We start from the raw sequence: 25,440 nt of genomic DNA, 5'->3' as shown, positions 1-25,440 counted from the left end.
ACTGAAATGACCAGGATTAACTTTTCTCATCACGGCCCCCGTTTATCCCCGTCTTCCACTTTCGCAAGTGGCATGCTTATGACAGATCGGTCTTTCAGTGCATTTTTAACCTAAACTGCCATACATTTCCCAGTGTGCAGACCTACCCAATAAACCTGAAACTTCAAATAAACAGTTCCCGCAACCCTAAATCAATTTACGGGCACAGGTGACCACCCCCCTCCTTCCCTGCACTCATCTTCTGGCGTATTTTCCTTTTCTTCTTCAGATAGCGTTACAGTTCATCTTCCCAAGGTCCCATGTGTAACTCATGCCTGTCACAGTTGATGACCCTTGACCCTTGGCAATGTCCCGATTTGAATATCTGGGGAATAATCAGATTTTCTCAAGCAGACGAATCTCTCACCTGAGCCGCCACCACCATTCTGTACAGTCCATTCTGTCTGGTCCATTTTCCCACCAGTGCACCAGCAGCATGAGAAGAGTTTGAACGTGATCACTCTCCATTCTCACTCCACGTGCACGGTCTCCTGCCGCTCACACTCAGGTTGCTGGCTCGGACTCAGGTCTCAGTAGAAGTGGTGCAGGACAGAGCTGTAATGAACGCCATTTTCTCCATTACTTCAGCCGGTTAGGAGGGGTGAAGCTCACACTGTTCTCGTCGTATTATTCCTTTCATGCATATACATACCATTGGTAGTCACTCCATAACTTTGTGAGAGGACAGACCAAAACAACAGCTTAATACGAGGTTTTAACTACTGAAAACACTTCCTAGATTTGAATTTAGTTCAACTTCCACCAAGCTACTGCAAAATGTAGTTAAATTACTACATGTACAATAGTTCACAACACCCCAAACACTGCTTGTTTCTCTCCAAAGTTTGTAAACAAAGTAAATGTAAATAAACATTATATAGCCTCAAAACATGTATATTTTTTATATCAAAATTGCCACTTTTACTATCAGGCCTTTTCTTTCTTAATTCCTCTGAGTCTCCCTTCCTCTGACTCTATCCATCATTCTGAGAAACAGGGGAGAGGAAATTGATTTGGATCAGCGTGCTTGGCAACAGACCACCTCAGTATTGGCTCCATGGCTAAATCACAGCTCCCATCTTTAACAGTTTGAGACATCTGTTGTTGAGTTACTGTTACTGCACAATGTGCTGCACGTTCCACAGATGTCCCACATTTTATCTGATTTTCCATAAATATGGAATCAAATTCAACTCTGGTTCAGTCACAGATACTGTAGATGCTTTATTTATAATTACCCTTACAATAACACATTTGTTTTACTCGCATTTACAGACTTAACCCCAATTTATATGAAAACATTTATATTTTGTGGTGCTGGGGCCATGATATTGAATGCAGGTTTAACATTGAGAGTACATGTTTAAAGATAATTATTGCAGGGGAAATAAAGGTTTAGTATTTAGAAGAGCAGAAAGTGAATGATGGAAGGACTGAGAGTGTATAAAAACTGGGCCACTCTCTCTGTTCCCCTCTCCTCCTCAACCTCCTCTCTGTCCCCCTCATTATGGACAGATGTCCCAGGGATGATTTATGGAGAAAATCAGCATCACAGAGGAAGGAACAGTGCTGGAGGGTCATGAGGAGAAAAATATAGTGTGGAGTAGATGGTTGGTTGAATGAATGTCATCATAATCCAACAGCACTGGTCATTTGTACAGGTTTTGCAATCAGCAGCAGTGATTCAGAAGGAGAACAAGAATCAGGCCTAGATTGCCCTGAGTCTGCCCTGCAGGTTTCTATATTCCAACTATGAAATCAGGCATAACCCAGCAGGACAAAACAGGTTAATGTTGAGTGAATAGAAACTCCACCAGTGGACCCTGCATTCCCCTTTACTTTCTGTGCCAGATATAATTGTGCATCAGAGGAGACAACCTTGCCTTAACACACTACTGTCACACATTTTCAAAAAGGATTGCAGCTGTCATTCACTGACAATCTCACCATATGACCATATTCCACTACCTCCCCATCCAGAATGTATACTATAAAATCTTAGTATGTAACGTGTTCCCAGTCATTCCCTTTCTCACTCGTTCTTTCATCCCCCTCTCCCTCCCTCCTTCATCCCCCTCTCCTAAGGATAGTAGTGTTGGAGCCCTGGTAAATGCTCTTGTAATTTTAATCATAGGCAGTCTGCGGCGTTGTGATTGGCTCAGAGCTGATGATTCACTCTTCACCAGGCTGGGGAGGAGAAGGGGTGAGAGGAAGGGGAGAAGAGGTGGGAGTAGCTCTCTCTCTCTCTCGCTCTCTTTCTCTCTCTCTGTCTCTCAGTGAGAGCCTGCTTGCCTAGCTCTCAGTAGTGCTCAAAGAAATCTCATTACACACACACATGCCATTTATGTAGAGGATGCCAAACCAACTTGAAGGTACTGGTCTGTTGTGGTGCTCCCTTGCTACCTTTGCCTCTGAGCAGCCTTGATGAGAGACACAGAGCCTGGAGGGAAATGAAAGAGAGAGGTAGAGAGAAAGAGAGAGAATAACAGAGTGAGGGAGAGAGTGAGGGAGAGAGCTTTCAGCCTCCAGTCTTGCCTCTCCTCTGTCTGCTGCTGCTCCTGCTCCTGCTGCTTCATTTCAGCCAGAGCCAGAGGCTGAGCTGATGTTTTTCTCAGTTAACTACAGATAGACAGAGCAGTGAGTTGTGAACAGTACAGTACTTCTGTCACACCACTGCCATGACTCTACTGACGTGAGTCAGAAGAGAGAGTTCCCCCTGTCCACCACCTCTCTACGGCTACAGCTACAGAGGTGAGTTTGTCTGCTTTTCTGTTGTCATTTAGAAGAGAGAGTGAGAGAAACAGAGAGCAAGAAAGAGAGAGTTTTGAATATGCAGTGATGAACTGTCTTTTGAATAATTGTTTTATAGTTATGTCAAAAAAACACATCCATTGAATTGAGAGAGAATTAAAGAAAGAGAGGGAAATACTTGGCGTTTTTTGGTTCACAGCTTAATATACTCATTAACTTGAATAATCAATCTCTGGTATTGATATTTGGGTCCCTATTGGTCTGTTTTGGTTGTTTTCATTAGTCTTGGGTGAGAGAATGTGAAGCATGGTTTGCTTGGTGTGTCAGATGACACAGAAAGATGTAACACTGATGGGTTTATAATAACACAGATAATATTACCAAAAGAATGTGTGAAGTGTTATGAGCTCCCATAGCATTTTTTAGGTGTGTTATGAACTGGCACAGTGTGTGTGTGTGTGTGTGTGTGTGTGTGTGTGTGTGTGTGTGTGTGTGTGTGTGTGTGTGTGTGTGTGTGTGTGTGTGTGTGTGTGTGTGTGTGTGTGTGTGTGTGTGTGTGTGTGTGTGTGTGTGTGTGTGTGTGTGTGTGTGTGTGTGTGTGTGTGTGTGTCAGCGGCTTTTTTGTGTGCGTCTGTGTATATCCTATTAACTTTTTGACTGGCAAGTGAAAAAGACTGCTGGGATTTGAGACAGGTCTGTTATGTAGCGAGCTGTTTCCCTTTTACAACCTGGATTTGTGTGCGCGTGCGTGTGTGTGTGTGCGAACGTATGTGTCTGTGTGTTTGTGTGTGCGCGTGTGTGTGCGTGCGAACGCACATGTCTGTGTGCTTGTGCCTGTGCGTTCCAGTGAGAGAGAAAGAAAGAGGTAGTGAGAAAGAGCGAGAGGGAGAGTGGGTGGAGGAACACAGCAGCAGCATTACTGTTTTCAGTCTTAGCTCGGGAGCCATGAAACATGAAAATGCCAGTGTCTTTTCAGCTGCTCTGAATAGGCTACTGTATCTTACAGCTGTCCAGCTAGCCTATCATCTGCTTTTATAACTCAGTATCTGTATATCTGCCCCCCTGGTTCTCAGTGTGACTGTGGGTATATTGTCTTTATGAAGACTGATCCATCCCTACGGACTGAGCTCTTTGGGCAGGGGTAGAGCAGGGACACTACAGTAATCTTATTGCCCGTGACAGAGTTGATAACTGCCTCCTTTTCCTATTGGCAGCTCCAGACTGTTATCTAAGCCATAAAAATGGCATTCCAAGCCAGCATGGGGAAAGGGTTCAGTAACAGTGATCTCTACTGTTTTAGTACTAACCACTTGTAGATGCTTCTGGGGGGGGGGGGTGTCCTGCTGCAGGTAGTGTCTATTGCTATTGACAGGCTCTGATTGTTTTTCAATATATAATAGATAATCTAGTCAGTTTAATATACCTCCATGTCCAAACACAGAGGCCATTTCTATTTCCTTCGTCAGTTACTGTAAAATAACAGAGGAAAAGACTGTTGGACAGAAATGGTGTATAGAACAAGAACAACTGCAGTTTCAAAGCATGCCTTCCTGGACAACTGCAGCTTCAAAGCATGCCTTCCTGGACAACTGCAGTTTCAAAGCATGCCTTCCTGGACAACTGCAGCTTCAAAGCATGCCTTCCTGGACAACTGCAGTTTCAAAGCATGCCTTCCTGGACAACTGCAGTTTCAAAGCATGCCTTCCTGGACAACTGCAGCTTCAAAGCATGCCTTCCTGGACAACTGCAGCTTCAAAGCATGCCTTCCTGGACAACTGCAGCTTCAAAGCATGCCTTCCTGGACAACTGCAGCTTCATATGGCAGAGGACTGGATAATAAGTTGGGAATCCATGACAACGTATTGATTTCTAAGTTGTTATGGTGAGAATATTCTCCATGTTGGTTTTCTAACACTTATGGATTCTACTGCTGCCTCAGTCTCTTCCAATGTTGTCAGTCAGTCAGTCAGTCTATGTGATATACATTGAGATGCGTAAGCTCCCTACTGACCCTTTCACATCCCTTTACCCCTCCTCCCTCCATCTCTCCAACTGTGAGACTGAAGTGCTGTCTCTCCACTTTTACAGAACCGACCTCCACCCCTCTTCTCCCGCCAGCTCTGTCGCCACAGAAACAGACGATTCTGGAAGGGTGGTGGGTGGGAAAAGAAACAGAGCTCCTGAATGCTCTGCCTCATGCAGCACTGTGCTCTAGTTATCTGTATTGCCTGTGTGAATCTGAGTTGCCCGAGGCTCAGATGGTTCCGTAGGTTAGTGATTGGTGCTGGCAACACCAAGGTTGTGGATTCATTTCCTGCATGGGGTCACTGTTGGTTACTGAATCTGTGTGTTCACTGTGTGCCTTGGATGACCAGGGCATGACTGGTATGGTGATGTGGCTAATTTAACATTGGAGCTGGAGGGTTACAGGCTTGTTTATGCTTAAACACACATACAAAGGATACGCTGTGTGTGTGTGGAGCTCATTAATAATGTAATGTGGCATTACTGAGCCAGTTAATAATGGATGTTGCTCAATCTTTCTCTCCTGCGTTCGATAGGATCCTCAGTGTGAATGATATTTTAAACTTATTTAGCCTTTATTAACTAGGCAAGTCAGATCAGAACAAATTCTTATTTACAATGATGGCCTACCTTGGCCAAACCCAGACGACGCTGGGCCAATTGTGCGCCGCCCTATGGGACTCCCAATCACGGTCGCTTATGATACAGCCTGGAATCAAACCAGGGTCAGTAAGTGACCCCTCTAGCACTGAGGGGCAGTGCCTTAGACCCCTGTGCCACTCGGGAGATGTGGATCAAGTTATCACAGAGACCATAATGCAGATGTTGTGAAGCTATGTGAGAAGCTATGCCATGCTAATGTGTACATGGTGTAATGGGTACATCTCTAAGAGGTCTCCACACCTGGATTGCTCAACATTTTCCAATCATTTTTTTCAAAATTCTTCAAGCTCTGTCAAATTGGTTGTTGATCATTGCTGGACTGCAAAATATTTTCAAGTAGATTTAAGTCAAAACAGTAACTCGGCCACTCCAGTGTAGATTTGGCCTGTTTTAGGTTATTGTCCAGCTGAAAGGTGAATTAATCTCCCAGTGTCTGGTGGAAAGCAGACTGAAACAGGTTTTCTTCTAGTATTTAGCCTGTGCTTAGCTCCATTCTGTAATTTTTTTATCCTGAAAAACTCCCCAGTCCTTAACAATTACAATCACACCCATAACATGATGCATCCACCACTATGCTTGACAATATGGAGAGTGGTACATTTACCATTTACATTTAAGTCATTTAGCAGACGCTCTTATCCAGAGCGACTTAAAAATTGGTGCATTCACCTTATGACATCCAGTGGAACAGCCACTTTACAATAGTGCATCTAAATCTTTTAAGGGGGGTGAGAAGGATTACTTTATCCTATCCTAGGTATTCCTTAAAGAGGTGGGGTTTCAGGTGTCTCCGGAAGGTGGTGATTGACTCCGCTGTCCTGGCGTCGTGAGGGAGTTTGTTCCACCATTGGGGGGCCAGAGCAGCGAACAGTTTTGACTGGGCTGAGCGGGAACTGTACTTCCTCAGTGGTAGGGAGGCGAGCAGGCCAGAGGTGGATGAACGCAGTGCCCTTGTTTGGGTGTAGGGCCTGATCAGAGCCTGGAGGTACTGAGGTGCCGTTCCCCTCACAGCTCCGTAGGCAAGCACCATGGTCTTGTAGCGGATGCGAGCTTCAACTGGAAGCCAGTGGAGAGAGCGGAGGAGCGGGGTGACGTGAGAGAACTTGGGAAGGTTGAACACCAGACGGGCTGCGGCGTTCTGGATGAGTTGTAGGGGTTTAATGGCACAGGCAGGGAGCCCAGCCAACAGCGAGTTGCAGTAATCCAGGCGGGAGATGACAAGTGCCTGGATTAGGACCTGCGCCGCTTCCTGTGTGAGGCAGGGTCGTACTCTGCGGATGTTGTAGAGCATGAACCTACAGGAACGGGCCACCGCCTTGATGTTAGTTGAGAACGACAGGGTGTTGTCCAGGATCACGCCAAGGTTCTTAGCGCTCTGGGAGGAGGACACAATGGAGTTGTCAACCGTGATGGCGAGATCATGGAACGGGCAGTCCTTCCCCGGGAGGAAGAGCAGCTCCGTCTTGCCGAGGTTCAGCTTGAGGTGGTGATCCGTCATCCACACTGATATGTCTGCCAGACATGCAGAGATGCGATTCGCCACCTGGTCATCAGAAGGGGGAAAGGAGAAGATTAATTGTGTGTCGTCTGCATAGCAATGATAGGAGAGACTATGTGAGGTTATGACAGAGCCAAGTGACTTGGTGTATAGCGAGAATAGGAGAGGGCCTAGAACAGAGCCCTGGGGGACACCAGTGGTGAGAGCGCGTGGTGAGGAGACAGATTCTCGCCACGCCACCTGGTAGGAGCGACCTGTCAGGTAGGACGCAATCCAAGCGTGGGCCGCGCCGGAGATGCCCAACTCGGAGAGGGTGGAGAGGAGGATCTGATGGTTCACAGTATCGAAGGCAGCCGATAGGTCTAGAAGGATGAGAGCAGAGGAGAGAGTTAGCTTTAGCAGTGCGGAGCGCCTCCGTGATACAGAGAAGAGCAGTCTCAGTTGAATGACTAGTCTTGAAACCTGACTGATTTGGATCAAGAAGGTCATTCTGAGAGAGATAGCGGGAGAGCTGGCCAAGGACGGCGGTACTCAGTGATGTGTTGTATTGGATTTGCCCAAAGCATAACACTTTGTACTCATAACAAAAAGTCAGTTAATTGCTTTGCCATATTTTTTGCAGTATTACTTTAGAGCCTTGTTGCAAACAGGATGCATGTTTTATAACATTTTTATTCTGTACGGGCTTCCTTCTTTTTACTATTTCAATTAGGTTAGTAATTGTGGAGTAACTACAATGTTGTTGATCCATCCTCAGTTTTCTCCTATCACAGCCATTAACCTCTGTGACTGTTTTAAAGACATCATTGGCCTCATGGTGAAATCCATGAACAGTTTGCTTCCTCTCCGGTAACTGAGTTAGGAAGGACGCCTGTATCTTTGAAGTGACTGGATGTGTTGATAAGAGTATACCATGCAAAGTGTAATTAATAACTTCACCATGCTCAAAGGGATATTCCATTTCTGCTTTTTTTATACATCTTACAATAGGTACCCTTTTCGAGGAATTGGAAAACCTCCCTGTTCTTTGTGGTTGAATCTGTGATTGAAATTCACTACTCGACTAAGGGACCTTACAGATAATTTTATGTGTGGGCTACAGAGATGATGCCCATTATGCCATTTTTGCAAACAAAGTGAGTCCATGCAACTTATTATGTGACTTGTTAAGCACATTTTTACTCCTGAACTTATTTAAACTTGACATAACAAAGGAGTTGAATACTTTTAGACTCAAGACATTTCAGCTTTTCAACTTTAATTTATTTGTAAACATTTCTAAAAACATTATTCCACTTTGGCATTATGGGGTATTGTGTGTAGGCCAGTGACACATGTTTTTTATTTAATCAATTTGAAATTCAGGCTGTGACACAGAAAAGGTGGAAAAAGTCAAGGGGTGTGAATACTTTCTGAAAGTACTGTAAACCCAGGTCTGGACCACACACATGCTAAATAACACTGTCAGAGTTAAGTCACATACACACACTCTGTTTTTGCCATATATACATACGTAGGTTCTCCAGATGGTTTGAGCATGGTTTGAGCATATTGATTCATCACAATTCAAAACATGAACATCCGTCAAACCTTTGCAGGTGCACAATACATTAAATAAGAAGGATGCCAACATACTGTCTCCATACAGAACTCCCAAAGTAATATCTATGTGTATTAATATTTTTATAATGATGAATCACATGGTCACACTGCTGCTAGTGCTGACAGTGACTCATCCCTATGGCTTTAGGTCAATATAAACCCTTCTTAAATGAACGTCATGAAGCAATCTCTGGACTGAGTTTGTGGCCCCATGGAAACATCTGCTCACTGAGTGCTGTCACTGTCACTGAACCGCAACACGGTCAGTCTCACGGTCAGATCCCATGAGACTGCCTTTAGAGAGTGTCTGATTAAATTAGGATGGAAATGCACACTAAGGCAGGAGATACTGTGGGAGATCCACACCCATCTAGGTTCTTTTCTTCCTTGGAAAATATATTTTGGATCCCTGCCTGCTGTGAGGTATTACGTCATTGATCCCCCAATGTATGATTTGCTTTTATATCTGGCCAGCAATATTATTAGAACTATACTCTGTGTAGACTGGAGTCTTTCTATTCATTCAGTGGCCCACTTTACATAACATGGGTAAGAACATGTAGCCTGACTGTCCATCCAAATTTCTCAGGCCAAATGCCACGCTCACTAGCATTTCTTCTCCACGATGAGTCTGGATTTGTTTTCCTCCCCGACGTCTAATAGAGCGCAAACTCTATTCCTAACCATTCTGATTGGTCCTAGCAACCGATAGGTTGTGCCAGAGCCAGCCCACATAAATCATGAATCTTGTAATTGGCCTTGATACTCTGATTGGTTAAAGACTATCCAATTGCTGATTAATTTGTTTTGTTCAACGCCCCTCAATTTAACGTTAGCAGCAACAACTTCTATGATATAGTTTGGCACAATATATGGAGCAATCGATAGAGCAGCACAATTCAATTCAGAATGATTCCCCTTACCAAAAATACACAGGAAAAATTTGAAGTTATCACATTTAAAGTCACATTTTTTTAACATCCCGAAGACCAGGAGTGGGCCGGTAACTTTTGCTGATGTGCGGGAACCTGTAGAGCCGGCTGAGGCGCGGGATCCTGACGAGCCAGCTTAGGGCATGGGGAGCCTGCCGAGCCAACCAAGGATTGAGAACCTGTCAAGCAAGCTGAGGCATGGAAGCCTGACGAGCCAGCTGAGGCATCCCCGGTTGCTTCGGCAGCGGCACTTACACCCGACGTCACCAGTAAAAAAATCATGAAATGTACATATTCCCTGTTGCTTCCCCTTGGTGAGGCATTATTCTGTAACATTTACGCTGGGAGTCGGGAAGCAAGTCCAGGGAGTGCAAATGTAATAATAAATAGAACATAGCACAACATGAAAAAGAAACAGAGCCTATAACACCTGAGGAAAGAACCAACGGGAGAGACAGATTTAGGGGAGGTAATCAGGAAGGTGATGGAATCCAGGTGAATAATCTTGAGATGCAGGTGCGTGTAACGATGGTGGCAGGTGTAATGATGAGACAACTGTCGACGTCGAGCACCAGAGAGGGGGAGTGGAAATAAATGTGACAGTCTAAAGTTTGGACAAACCTACACATTCAAGTGTTTTTCTTTATTTGTACTATTTTCTACATTGTAGAATAATAGTGAAGAAATCAACACTATAATGAATCATGTCGTAACCAAAAAAGTGTTAAACAAACCAAAATCTATTTTAAAATTGAGATTCTTCAAAGTCGGCACCCTTTGCCTTGATGCACACTCTTGGCATTTTCTCAGCCAGCTTCAGCTGGAATGCTTTTCCAACAGTCTTGAAGGAGTTCCCACATATGCTGAGCACTTGTTGGCTGCTTTTCCTTCACTCTGTGGTCCATCTCATCCCAAACCATATCAACTGGGTTGAGGTAGGGTGATTGTGGAGGCCAGGTCCTCTGAGGTAGCGCTCCATCACTCTCCTTCTTGGCTCAAATAGCCCTTACACAGCCTGGAGGTGTGTTGCATCATTGACCTGTTGAAAAACAAATGACAGCCCCACTAAGTGCAAACTGGATGGGATGGCGTAATGTTGCAGAATGCTGTGGTAGCCATACTGGTTGAGTGTGCCTTAAATTCTAAATAAATAATTGACAGTGTCACCAGCAAAGCACCCCCACACCATCACAGCTCCTCTTGAATGTTTCAAGGTGCGAACCACACATGCGGAGATCATCAGTTCACCTACACCTGCTTCTCACAAAGACATGGCTATTGAGACCAAAAATCTACAATTTGGACACATCAGACCAAAGGACAGATTTCCATTGGTCTAATGTCCATTGCTCATGTTTCTTGGCCCAAGCAAGTCTCTTCTCACAAAGACATGGCTATTGATATCAAAAATAAAAAAATTGGACACATCAGACCAAAGGACAGATTTACACTGGTCTAAAGTCCATTGCTCATGTTTCTTGGCCCAAGCAAGACTCTTCTTATTGGTGTCCTTTAGTAGTGGTTTCTATGCAGCAATTCGACCCTGAAGGTCTGCTTCACGCAGTCTCCTCTGAACAGTTGATGTTGAGATGTTACTTGAACTCTGTGAAGCATTTATTTGGGCTGCAACTCTGGAGGCTGGTAACTCTAATGCACTTATCCTCTGCAGCAGAAGTGGGTCTTCCTATTCTGTGGCGGTCCATCATAGCGCTTGATGGTTTTTGCAAATGCACGAAGAAACTTTTCTTGCAATAATATGGACTTAGTCTTTCACCAAATAGGGCTATCTTCTGTATACCACCCCTACCTTGTCACAACATAACGGATTGGCTCAAACGCATTAAGAAGGAAAGAAATTCCACAAATTAACTTTTAACAAGGCACACCTGTTTATTGAGATGCATTCCAGGTGACTACATCATGAAGCTGAATGCCAAGAGTGTGCAAAGATGTCATCAAGGCAAAGGGTGGCTTCTTTGAAGAATTTAAAATATAAAATATATTTTGATTTGTTTAACACCTTTTTGGTAACTACATGATTCCATGTGTGTTATTTCATAGTTATGATATCTTCACTATAATTTTACATTTGAGAAAATAAAGAAAAACCCTTGAATGAGTCAGTGTGTCCAAACTTTTGACTGGTACTGTATATCGATATATAGACTACACTCATGCAATGTCACGCCCTGGTCGAAGTATTTTGTGTTTATCTTCATGTATTGGGTCAAGCCAGGGTGTGGCATGGGTTTTTGTATGTGGTGTGTATATATTGGGATTGTAGCTAGTGGGGTGATCTAGCAAAGTCTATGGCTGTCTGGAGTGGTTCTCAATCAGAGGCAGGTGTTTATCGTTGTCTCTGATTGGGAACCATATTTAGGCAGCCATATTCTTTGAGTTTGTCGTGGGTGATTGTCCTTAGTGTCCTTGTTCCTGTCTATGTGTTAGTATACAGAAGTATAGGCTGTTTCGGTTTTCTTTACGTTTATTGTTTTTGTAGTGTTTGTATTTAGATTTGTGTTACGTTTGTTTATTAAAACATGGATCGCAATCTACACGCTGCATTTTGGTCCGACTCTCCTTCACACCTAGAAAACCGTTACATGCACCCACCACACCCGGACCAAGCAGCGTGTCAACAGGCAGGAGCCACAGGAGAGGCAACAGAGGCAGCAGCAGCAGGAGCAGCAGCAGCAGCAACTGCAGTGGGAGAGGCTGCACTACCTGGAGAAATGGACATGGGAGGACGAACTGGATGGTAAAGGACCCTGGGCTCAGCCTGGAGAATATCGCCGCCCCAAGGAAGAACTGGAGGCGCTCTCAGAAAGCTGAGGTATGAGGTATGAGGAGGCAGCACGGCATAGCGGATGGAAGCCCGAGAGTCAGCCCCAAAAATGTATTGGGGGGTGGCTCACAGGGAGTAGGGCTACGCTAGGTAGGAGACCTACGCTAACTTCCTGTGGTTACCGGGGGCTAGAGAGACCGGGCAGGCACCGTGTTATGCAGTGGTGCGCACGGTGTCCCCAGTGCGTGTGCATAGCCCGGTGCGGTATATTCCAGCTCCGCGTATCGGCCGGGCTAGATTGAGCGTCGAGCCAAATGCCAAGAAGCCGGCTCTACGCATCTGGTTCCCAGTGCGTCTCCTTGGGCCGGCTTACATGGCACCAGCCTTGCGCTCGGTGTCTCCGGTTCACCTGCATAGCCCAGTGCGGGCTATTCCACCTCGCCGCACTGGCAGGGCGACCGAGAGTATTCAACCAGGTAAGGTTGGGCAGGCTCGGTGCTCAAGAGCTCCAGTGCGCCTGCACGGTCCAGTCTATCCAGTACCACCTCCACACCCTAGCCCTCCAGTAGCAGCTCCCCGCACCAGGCTTCCTGTGCGTGTCCTCAGTTCAGTACCACCAGTGCCAGCACCACGCATCAGGCCTACAGTGCGCCTCGCCTCTCCTGCGCTGTCGGAGCCTCCCGCCTCTACAGCGCTGTCGGAGCCTCCCGCCTCTACAGCGCTGTCGGAGCCTCCCGCCTCTACAGCGCTGTCGGAGCCTCCCGCCTCTACAGCGCTGTCGGAGCCTCCCGCCTCTACAGCGCTGTCGGAGCCTCCCGCCTCTACAGCGCTGTCGGAGCCTCCCGCCTCTCCTGCGCTGCCGGAGTCTCCCATCTGTTCAGCGCAGCCAGAGCTGCCAGCCTGCATGGAGCAGTCAGAGCTGTCAGTCTGCATGGAGCAGTCAGAGCTGTCAGTCTGCATGAAGCAGCCAGAGCTGTCAGTCTGCAAGGAGCTGCCAGTCTGCAAGGAGCTGCCAGTCTGCAAGGAGCTGCCAGTCTGCAAGGAGCTGCCAGTCTGCAAGGAGCAGTCAGTCTGTAAGGAGCAGTCAGTCTGCATGGAGCCGCCAGAGCTGCTAGTCTGTAAGAAGCCGCCAGAGCCGTCAGCCTACATGGAGCAGTCAGAGCCGTCAGCCTACATGGAGCAGTCAGAGCCGTCAGCCTACATGGAGCAGTCAGAGCCGCCAGTCGGCATGGAGCAACCAGATCTTTCAGTCTGCCAGGATCTGCCAGTCCACCAGACTCTTCCAGATCTGCCAGTCCACCAGACTCTTCCAGATCTGCCAGTCCACCAGACTCTTCCAGATCTGCCAGTCCACCAGACTCTTCCAGATCTGCCAGTCCACCAGACTCTTCCAGATCTGCCAGTCCACCAGACTCTTCCAGATCTGCCAGTCCACCAGACTCTTCCAGATCTGCCAGTCCACCAGACTCTTCCAGATCTGCCAGTCCACCAGACTCTTCCAGATCTGCCAGTCCACCAGACTCTTCCAGATCTGCCAGTCCACCAGACTCTTCCAGATCTGCCAGTCAACCAGACTCTTCCAGATCTGCCAGTCAACCAGACTCTTCCAGATCTGCCAGTCAACCAGACTCTTCCAGATCTGCCAGTCAACCAGACTCTTCCAGATCTGCCAGTCAACCAGACTCTTCCAGATCTGCCAGTCAACCAGACTCTTCCAGATCTGCCAGTCAACCAGACTCTTCCAGATCTGCCAGTCAACCAGACTCTTCCAGATCTGCCAGTCAACCAGACTCTTCCAGATCTGCCAGTCAACCAGACTCTTCCAGATCTGCCAGTCAACCAGACTCTTCCAGATCTGCCAGTCAACCAGACTCTTCCAGATCTGCCAGTCAACCAGACTCTGCCAGTCAACCAGACTCTGCCAGATCTGCCAGTCAACCAGACTCTTCCAGATCTGCCAGTCAACCAGACTCTTCCAGATCTGCCAGTCAACCAGACTCTTCCAGATCTGCCAGTCAACCAGACTCTTCCAGATCTGCCAGTCAACCAGACTCTTCCAGATCTGCCAGTCAACCAGACTCTTCCAGATCTGCCAGTCAACCAGACTCTTCCAGATCCGCCAGTCGGCCAGGATCCGCCAGAACTGCCAGGATCCGCCAGTCGGCCAGGATCCGCCAGTCGGCCAGGATCCGCCAGTCGGCCAGGATCCGCCAGTCGGCCAGGATCCGCCAGTCGGCCAGGATCCGCCAGATCCGCCAGTCAGACAGAATCTGCCAGTCAGCCAGGATCTGCTGAAACCACCAGCCAGTCAGGATCTGGTAGATCTATCTACCTGCCTGAGCTTCCTCTCACTCCCGAGCTTCCCCTCACTCCCGAGCTTCCCCTCACTCCCGAGCTTCCCCTCACTCCCGAGCTTCCCCTCACTCCCGAGCTTCCCCTCACTCCCGAGCTTCCCCTCACTCCCGAGCTTCCCCTCACTCCCGAGCTTCCCCTCACTCCCGAGCTTCCCCTCACTCCCGAGCTTCCCCTCACTCCCGAGCTGTCTCAGTCCCGAGCTGTCTCAGTCCCGATCTGCTCCTCAGTCCCGATCTGCTCCTCAGTCCAGTGGGGTTCTGGGTGAGGACTACTAGGCCATGGTCGGCAGCGAGGGTGGACTATCCAGGGACGTGAGGAGAGGGGACTAAGACATTGACTGAGTGGAGTCCACGTCCCGCGCCGGAGCTGCCACCATGGACAGACACCCACCCGGACCCTCCCTATTGTTTTGAGGTGCATTCGGGAGTCCGCACCTTAGGGGGGTGGTTTTGTCACGCCCTAGTCCAAGTATTTTGTGTTTATCTTCATGTATTGGGTCAGGCCAGGGTGTGGCATGGGTTTTTGTATGTGGTGTGTATATATTGGGATTGTAGCTAGTGGGGTGATCTAGCAAAGTTTATGGCTGTCTGGAGTGGTTCTCAATCAGAGGCAGGTGTTTATCGTTGTCTCTGATTGGGAACCATATTTAGGCAGCCATATTCTTTGAGTTTGTCGTGGGTGATTGTCCTTAGTGTCCTTGTTCCTGTCTATGTGTTAGTGTACACAAGTATAGGCTGTTTCGGTTTTCGTTACATTTATTGTTTTTTGTAGTGTTTGTATTTAGATTCGTGTTACGTTTGTTTATTAAAACATGGATCGCAATCTACACGCTGCATTTTGGTCCGACTCTCCTTCACACCTAGAAAACCGTTACATGCAAGGACATTTCTAGTTGCTATGGTATAATGCCTACCCAATGTACAGTATATTTGGGGCTATTCTTTGCACTGAAGATATAACTAACAACGAATTGAATAGAATCAATTGTATTTCTGTTATTCCGATAACAAAAGGAATGGAAGATGGGATAATATGTGGGTTGCAGTGGTATCCACCCCGCAGTGTGCAGTCATTACAGTCAGCTGTGTGACGGCAACCAGCACCAGACTCCAGACTCACACAGTAATACTGCAGACACATCACAAGTTACAGTCACAGCACTGAGCAGAGTCATTTGAGAGAATAGGTTGAGTGTGACTTCTTCACAATCCCTTAGTGGTGCTATGATAGGAAGAATATCTGAAGATAGAAGAGAAGATGAAGAAGGATAGAAAAAAGAGGATATTGCTCTTCACTCATGTTCACTCATGTTTCTCGCTTTCCGAATTCTTTCTCTATTCATGTCATTAGAATACCATTCAAAGCAGATATCCATATGTAACAATGTAAAACTATGCTGTTACCCTCAGTCGGAGCCCTGGAGTGCGACGCTACAGTATGTGCTGATCAGTCACCCAATCATGGTTTGAGAACACTGGCCCCCCCTTCTCTACCTGAGGGGATATGTGTGGGCGGTTGTGGTCCTCAGGTGGAACACAGCTGCTCTTTCTTTCAAGTACAACACTTTTAGCTTATTCGTTCAGTTATAGGAAAAGTGTGCATGCAAGCATGCCCTTCAGCTTATTTAGTGTGCCATGTGACTTCTGGTACACATCCCAGCCGTGTATATGTATGATCCTAGGAGAGCTCTGTAAATATTGTACATTTATATAATTGTGGGGGGGGTTTGCATTTCAAAATAAAAATAACTGGTTGTTCTAGGGTTTGGTCACTAAATCATGTGATCTTGAATCAGAGTTGCAGGATAGGGATGAAGGCTTGCTAGCTAGCTAGCTTTTTGTTCTATCTGTTTGGAAGTATCACACCAAAGACTGCATTCTGTGTCCAGAGGTGGCAAGGGAAGTTCAGGAACCGCTCAGAGCATGTTCCTAACCACTACTAAGATGTGGTGGCTTTTCATGAGCTTTTCAGCAGCCGTGGCATCACCCAGATGCTACATTCCTGGCGATGTCACGGTAGCACCTCCCTGATCAATCCCAGCATTCTTGGTCAGGTATTACCTTAAATATAGCCCTTTCTTCATCTGTCTGCCCAGGTGGAGCGGGTGATAACTGTAGGGGTAAGCCAGTTTTACCAACCCAAACCGTAGAAGGCAAAATTTAAGATTTGACGGGATGAGAATGAGGTAATAAATAGGTGGTTTATGAAGAGAAAATGAGAGGGTGTGTTTGGAAAAGAGAGAGTGAGTGAGAGTGTTGCCTAGGTACCCAGCTGGTGATAAATGAGGGTGTAATAAAGGTTTCTCTCCTTCCTCACTTCCCACTCCCCTTACTTTCTCCCCTACCTTTCCCCCACCCTCTCTCTGCCAAAACATCCCAGCCCTGGCAGAGGCGCTCCTCAAATAGAGTAAAGCAGTGTGAAAGACTGATCCATCCTGACTGGGTAATACATTTATTTAAGTTAAAAGAAGAGGGGGAAGACATTAGCCGTGATACTCACCACTCATGTAAAGGGATGCATTCCTCACTTAGCTGATCAAATGAATGAATATGGAATGGGCTTCGGGTTATTGACTTTTCTCTCTCAACAATCCCCAGCTGGCATCTAGATTGATTTGCTCAATATGTTTGGGCCTTTAGTTTTAAATGAATTGTTCTGATGATAAATTGGGACATTTTACTAAATGTCTGGTCTGAAGAATGTTAATATTGCTGAGTTGTCAGTAAGTTTAAACTGTGTGGTCTGTGGAATGAAATTCTGCTGAAAATCATGGTGGTTAATTTCTTTACTATCAAATGAGGAGAGACAAACTTACCACACAAGTCATAATTATGCTTAAACTAAATCTTTATTCACTTATTAATAAGGGAGCAGGTCAAAACAACACACACATATAAAGTGAATCTATTGACTGCTCTACGTTAATGATGGCTGGTCGACGAATCACCCTCAGATGATTGATTAAGAGATACAACGATCTTTAATAGCAAAGACACACCCTTTTCAGTCTACATGACAAACAACAGATGTATGGAATGGGTCACAGGGTTAATATTTGTATGAAAGATACATTTACATTTACATTTAAGTCATTTAGCAGACGCTCTTATCCAGAGCGACTTACAAATTGGTGCATTCACCTTATGACATCCAGTGGGACAGTCACTTAACAATAGTGCATCTAAAACTTAGGGGGGGTGGGGTGAGAGGGATTACTTAACCTATCCTAGGTATTCCTTAAAGAGGTGGGGTTTCAGGTGTCTCCGGAAGGTGGTGATTGACTCCGCTGTCCTGGCGTCGTGAGGGAGTTTGTTCCACCATTGGGGGGCCAGGGCAGCGAACAGTTTTGACTGGGCTGAGCGGGAGCTGTACTTCCTCAGTGGTAGGGAGGCGAGCAGGCCAGAGGTGGATGAACGCAGTGCCCTTGTTTGGGTGTAGGGCCTGATCAGAGCCTGGAGGTACTGAGGTGCCGTTCCCCTCACAGCTCCGTAGGCAAGCACCATGGTCTTGTAGCGGATGCGAGCTTCAACTGGAAGCCAGTGGAGAGAACGGAGGAGCGGGGTGACGTGAGAGAACTTGGGAAGGTTGAACACCAGACGGGCTGCGGCGTTCTGGATGAGTTGAAGGGGTTTAATGGCACAGGCAGGGAGCCCAGCCAACAGCGAGTTGCAGTAATCCAGACGGGAGATGACAAGTGCCTGGATTAGGACCTGCGCCGCTTCCTGTGTGAGGCAGGGTCGTACTCTGCGGATGTTGTAGAGCATGAACCTACAGGAACGGGCCACCGCCTTGATGTTAGTTGAGAACGACAGGGTGTTGTCCAGGATCACACCAAGGTTCTTGGCGCTCTGGGAGGAGGACACAGTGGAGTTGTCAACCGTGATGGCGAGATCATGGAACGGGCAGTCCTTCCCCGGGAGGAAGAGCAGCTCCGTCTTGCCGAGGTTCAGCTTGAGGTGGTGATCCGTCATCCACACTGATATGTCTGCCAGACATGCAGAGATGCGATTCGCCACCTGGTCATCAGAAGGGGAAAGGAGAAGATTAATTGTGTGTCGTCTGCATAGCAATGATAAGAGAGACCATGTGAGGTTATGACAGAGCCAAGTGACTTGGTGTATAGCGAGAATAGGAGAGGGCCAAGAACAGAGCCCTGGGGGACACCAGTGGTGAGAGCGCGTGGTGAGGAGACAGATTCTCGCCACGCCACCTGGTAGGAGCGACCTGTCAGGTAGGACGCAATCCAAGCGTGGGCCGCGCCGGAGATGCCCAACTCGGAGAGGGTGGAGAGGAGGATCTGATGGTTCACAGTATCGAAGGCAGCCGATAGATCTAGAAGGATGAGAGCAGAGGAGAGAGAGTTAGCTTTAGCAGTGCGGAGCGCCTCCGTGATACAGAGGAGAGCAGTCTCAGTTGAATGACTAGTCTTGAAACCTGACTGATTTGGATCAAGAAGGTCATTCAGAGAGAGATAGCGGGAGAGCTGGCCAAGGACGGCACGTTCAAGAGTTTTGGAGAGAAAAGAAAGAAGGGATACTGGTCTGTAATTGTTGACATCGGAGGGATCGAGTGTAGGTTTTTTCAGAAGGGGTGCAACTCTCGCTCTCTTGAAGACGGAAGGGACGTAGCCAACGGTCAGGGATGAGTTGATGAGCGAGGTGAGGTAAGGGAGAAGGTCTCCGGAAATGGTCTGGAGAAGAGAGGAGGGGATAGGGTCAAGCGGGCAGGTTGTTGGGCGGCCGGCCGTCACAAGACGCGAGATTTCATCTGGAGAGAGAGGGGAGAAAGAGGTCAGAGCATAGGGTAGGGCAGTGTGAGCAGAACCAGCGGTGTCGTTTGACTTAGCAAACGAGGATCGGATGTCGTCGACCTTCTTTTCAAAATGGTTGACGAAGTCATCTGCAGAGAGGGAGGAGGGGGGAGGGGGCGGAGGATTCAGGAGGGAGGAGAAGGTGGCAAAGAGCTTCCTAGGGTTAGAGGCAGAAGCTTGGAATTTAGCGTGGTAGAAAGTGGCTTTAGCAGCAGAGACAGAGGAGGAAAATGTAGAGAGGAGGGAGTGAAAGGATGCCAGGTCCGCAGGGAGGCGAGTTTTCCTCCATTTCCGCTCGGCTGCCCGGAGCCCTGTTCTGTGAGCTCGCAATGAGTCATCGAGCCACGGAGCGGGAGGGGAGGACCGAGCCGGCCTGGAGGATAGGGGACATAGAGAGTCAAGGGATGCAGAGAGGGAGGAGAGGAGGGTTGAGGAGGCAGAATCAGGAGATAGGTGGGAGAAGGTTTGAGCGGAGGGAAGAGATGATAGGATGGAAGAGGAGAGAGTAGCGGGGGAGAGAGAGCGAAGGTTGGGACGGCGCGATACCATCCGAGTAGGGGCAGTGTGGGAGGTGTTGGATGAGAGCGAGAGGGAAAAGGATACAAGGCAGTGGTCGGAGACTTGGAGGGGAGTTGCAATGAGGTTAGTGGAAGAACAGCATCTAGTAAAGATGAGGTCGAGCGTATTGCCTGCCTTGTGAGTAGGGGGAAGGTGAGAGGGTGAGGTCAAAAGAGGAGAGGAGTGGAAAGAAGGAGGCAGAGAGGAAAGAGTCAAAGGTAGACGTGGGGAGGTTAAAGTCGCCCAGAACTGTGAGAGGTGAGCCGTCCTCAGGAAAGGAGCTTATCAAGGCATCAAGCTCATTGATGAACTCTCCGAGGGAACCTGGAGGGCGATAAATGATAAGGATGTTAAGCTTGAAAGGGCTAGTGACTGTGACAGCATGGAATTCAAAGGAGGCGATAGACAGATGGGTAAGGGGAGAAAGAGAGAATGACCACTTGGGAGAGATGAGGATCCCGGTGCCACCACCCCGCTGACCAGACGCTCTCGGGGTGTGCGAGAACACGTGGGCGGACGAAGAGAGAGCAGTAGGAGTAGCAGTGTTGTCTGTGGTGATCCATGTTTCCGTCAGGGCCAAGAAGTCGAGGGACTGGAGGGAGGCATGGGCTGAGATGAACTCTGCCTTGTTGACCGCAGATTGGCAGTTCCAGAGGCTACCGGAGACCTGGAACTCCACGTGGGTCGTGCGCGCTGGGACCACCAGAGTAGGGTGGCCGCGGCCACGCGGTGAGGAGAGCGTTTGTATGGTCTGTGCAGAGAGGAGAGAACAGGGATAAACCGACACATAGTTGACAGGCTACAGAAGAGGCTACGCTAATGCAAAGGAGATTGGAATGACAAGTGGACTACACGTCTCGAATGTTCAGAAAGTTAAGCTACGTAGCAAGAATCTTATTGACTAAAATGATTAAAATGATACAGTACTGCTGAAGTAGGCCAGCTGGCAGTGGGTGCGTTGTTGACACTACACTAATCAAGTCGTTCCGTTGAGTGTAATAGTTTCTGCAGTGTTGCTATTCGGGGCTAGCAGGCTAGCTAGCAGTGTTGTTTACGTTACGTTGCGTTAAAAGAACGACAATAGATGGCTAGCGAACCTAGAAAATCGCTCTAGACTACACAATTATCTTTGATACAAAGACGGCTATGTAGCTAGCTAAGTAGCTAGCTACGATCAAACAAATCAAACCGTTGTACTGTAATGAAAATGAAGTGAAAATGTGATACAACCTGTGAATGCGACCGGGTAGTTGAGTTCTATACAGAAGACATTGGCTAGCGTTGGCTAGCTGTTGGCTAGCTAGCAGAGTCACCTACGTTAAGGACGACAAATAGCTGGCTAGCTAACCTCGGTAAATTAAGATAATCACTCTAAGACTACACACTCTAAACCTAAACAACACAATTATCTTGGAAACGATGATACGATGATACGAAGATAGACAGTATCTGCTGTAAAAACAGTTCTCATTGTGTAGAGACCAAGGACTGGCCCTGGAATCATCTATCCCTGGTACCTTATAGAACAGAAACATTAACTCATGCTATGGAAAGTAGTCTCTATAGTTTTTATCACATCGTAAATCTCCTGTCAGTGTTACATCTCCCAGAGGACCACTCAGTTCACACAGACACAATAGAGCTATAAGAGCCCTCTATTCTGTTGCATAAAACTACCATTTGATGCAATACAAGTATTATAACATAATCTTGTAATTTCTCTCACAAAATTCAAACTTTACCTTATGGACTGGGGTAAAAAAGAAGAGAAAATCCGAGTTTCTTGGTGAAATCGGATCGGCCATTCTCCGGTGAAATTTGAGGTACACTGTGTGGGTGGGAATTTCCCATGCGAGTGTGTGGATTACTGCACACACCCATGCATCCCTGAACACTTGAATGATACAGGAATATCTGGGATAGTAAATACCCAAATATGCATGAATACGTTTCTGGAAATATCCAAGCTGTGCACGTCACGTAAACCTTCAACCGCTGCAAGAAATGCTTCTATTTCATGTGTTGGATGAGAAGCCCGGTGGAATAAGCCAACTCACGTTTCTTAATTAACGTGCTTCTACACCTGCATTGCTTGCTGTTTGGAGTTTTAGGCTGGGTTTCTGTACAGCACTTTGAGATATCAGCTGATGTACGAAGGGCTATATAAATACATTTGATTTGATTTGATTTTTTCAGATTTGTAACATTTAAAAGCATGATTTTATTTTCAAAACTGAGCGATAACATGTTTGTCTAAACTGGGATGAGTCATAAGGTGAATGCACCAATTTGTAAGTCGCTCTGGATAAGAGCGTCTGCTAAATGACTTAAATGTAAATGTAATGAGTTTTCTGGTGATTTTGATGTGTAATTTAAGTGTTTTGACAGAGTGAGAAACAAGTGAGTTTTCACCATTCATATGAACGAAGTCAAGCTGAGCTAAATAACTTTGTATGTAAGTTAATGAGAACAAGATGGTGTGTCAGAAGACGTTTACTTCTGTTATATATAAACGTTTTGGCTCTTACAAGTTTTTTAAAGTTTTTTTTACAAACGATGGCATATGCAGTGCATTCTGAAAGTATTCAGGCCCCTTGACTTTTTCCACATTTTGTTAAATTACAGCCTTATTCTAAAATTGATTAGATATTGTTGTCCCTCATCAATCTACACACAATAGCCCATCATGACAAAACAGGTTTAGACATTTTAGCAAATTTATTACAAATAACAAAACTTACGTAGAACGTTTACATAAGTATTCAGACCCTTTACTCAGTACTTTGTTGAAGCACCTTTGGCAGCCATTACAGCTTCGAGTCTTCTCGAGTATGACGCAAGGTTGGCACACCTGCATTTGGGGAGTTTCTCCCCTTCTTCTCTGCAGATCCTCTCAAGTCCTGTCAGGTTGGATGGGGAGCATTGCTGCACAGCTATTTTCAGGTCTCTCAAGAGATGTTCGATCGGGTTCAAGTCCGGGCTCTGGATGGGCCACTCAAGGACATTCAGAGACTTGTCCTGAAGCTAAACCTTCGCCCCAGTCTGAAATCCTGAGCGCTCTGGAGCAAGTTTCAATCAAGGATTACTCTGTACTTTGCTCTTTCCCTCGATCCTGACTAATCTCCCAGTCCCAGCCACTGAAAAACATCCCCACAGAATGATGCTACCATGACCATGCTTCACCGTAGGGATGGTGTCTGGTTTCCTCCAGACGGGACGCTTAGCATTGAGGCCAAAGAGTTCAATCTTGGTTTAATCAGACCAGAGAATCTTGTTTCTCATGATCTGAGAGTCTTTAGGTGCGTTTGGCAAACTCCAAGCAGGCTGTCATGTGCCTTTTACTGAGGAGTGGCTTCTGTCTGGTCACTCTACCATAATGGCCTGATTGTTGGAGTGCTGCAGAGATGGTTGTCCTTCTGAAAGGTTTGCCCTTTTTTCACTCCAGAGCTCTGTCAGAGTAATCATCAGGTTCTTGATCACCTGACCAAGACCCTTTTCCCCCTTTTGCTCAGTTTGGCCAGGCGGCCAATTCTTCCATTTACCCTTCCCCAGATCTGTGCCTCGTCAAAATCCGGTCTCGGAGCTCTATGGACAATTTCTTCGACCTCATGGCTTGGTTGTTGCTCTCACATGCACTGTCAACTGTGGGACCTTATATAGACAGGTGTATACTTTTCCAAATCATGTCCACAATCAATTGAATTTGAAAAGGAGAGCCACACAATCTAGGAGCTCAGATGCAATAATTGAATAACTTAATAATCAATGTTTCGACAGACAAGCTGGATAATGGCAAACACCCTCTTCTGTCAAATCAAAATAATTAGCAAAAATCTATCAGATTTCGACAAAAATATGGTTGAGACGCAAATAAACTTCAGGGAGGGGGTACAAAAATGGTCAAATTAATACTGCCATTGAGAAAATCCAAAACAAATCGAGATATGATCTCTTTCAAGTACAATCTCACAAAAAGAAGCATGCTTGTGTTCTTACAAAGTTAAAAAAAAAGCTTAATCAAAGTACTCTGAAAAAATTAAGGGAATTGTTCACAAAAGTTTGCATATTCTAAGATCCGATGACAGTATCGGTAATGTGTTTTCGGACCCTCCCTTGGCCTTGTTCTCAATTGGTAAACTCTGATTTACCACCCAAATATACACGTACAGGACATCTATTTGCGCCTGTACCGGATGGAAAGTACAAGTGTGATGGCTGCGCTCAGTGCAATGGCACTTACAAATACAGATCCTTCAAACACCTCCAAACAGGGAAACAGATCCCAATCAAAGGTGTTACCATGTATTCCACTAAGGCAGTTATTTATCTTATAAATTGATAAAAATGTGGTAAAAAGTATGCGTGTAAAATTAAGCGCGAATTAAAAGCATAAATCTCTGAGCATCGTAGCACCAAAAAACTCAAAGTACCCAGTTGCGGCCCAGTTTTTGGAAGCGAACCTCCCTAGGAGACGGGGTGACCTCAACAAATTATTGTTAAACGAGAGGTTGCCTGGATCTTTAATTTAAACAACCTTACTCCTTTTGATCTTAATATAGACGTTGATTTGAAGCCATTCTTGTAATTAATGTGATTTTGCTAGTCATTTTAAATGTTTGTAGGCCTATCTAGGCAAATTGTATTTATGATCATATGCTATCCATTTATTTAATCATTTATAGGGGACAATGCACATTAATCAACATCAATATTACAATATTTGCAACATCCATGTAAATGTGCCGGGGTTAGCCAAAAGATAATATGCACCCGTAGTCCCTGGGCAGCTAAGGACAATTACACAGCCACAATAGAAATACTCACTAAAACAACACAAAATACAAATACATTACATCAAATAATAATATATAATTCTAATGACTACAACAACACTATCATCAACTGTTGACTTACATATGAGGAACAAAATAATGCATGTGTACAGGTTTGGATAGATATTAGCCATGTTTTCAATTAAAAAATGTAAAAGTATAATAATCAGTGCAGCTTCTCAAGTCCATGGGCATTGCATTCCAGTATATTGTAGTTCTAACAGAGAAGGCCGATTGACTGATTTTACTGTGTCGAAAAGGGACAGCACAATCCCCTCTAGTTACTGCCCTTGTTATCCTGAAGGTGCTTTCCTTGAGCATGATATGCCGGCATAGGGGTGGAGGGGCAATACCATGCAGGATCTTAACAACCAATTGTAAACATTTTGAGTGTGGATACAGAACTGTATCGTCTGCATACATAACTTGTGGGCAAGCGAGATAATTTGTATAGATGGTAAACAGGAAGGGGCCTTGTGGGACCCCATTGTTATAGTAAAGAGAGTCCAACTGAGTGTCTCCCAAACTAACCCTTTGACTTCTGTTCGTTAGATAGGAATTCGTCCAACTAATAACTTCAGTGGACACAT

At 46.2% G+C, this 25,440-nt stretch overlaps 1 protein-coding gene across 1 annotated transcript in view; it reads left to right on the top strand.

Moving 5' to 3' along the window:
* The first annotated feature begins 2,367 nt into the window (after positions 1 to 2,367).
* The window catches only part of LOC124021219 (prickle-like protein 2), a 142,286-nt gene continuing 119,213 nt past the window's right edge, over positions 2,368 to 25,440 (top strand). Inside the window, exon 1 of the mRNA XM_046336568.1 lies at positions 2,368 to 2,790. The gene's annotated coding sequence lies outside the window, so the exon portion shown is untranslated. The remainder of the gene's footprint in view (positions 2,791 to 25,440) is intronic.

This window comes from Oncorhynchus gorbuscha, linkage group LG03 (genome assembly GCF_021184085.1).
Source record: "Oncorhynchus gorbuscha isolate QuinsamMale2020 ecotype Even-year linkage group LG03, OgorEven_v1.0, whole genome shotgun sequence".
Classification (NCBI taxonomy): Eukaryota; Metazoa; Chordata; class Actinopteri; order Salmoniformes; family Salmonidae; genus Oncorhynchus; species Oncorhynchus gorbuscha.
The sequence above is the reverse complement of the archived record's forward strand: the minus strand, read 5'-3'. Positions and strand labels throughout refer to the sequence as shown.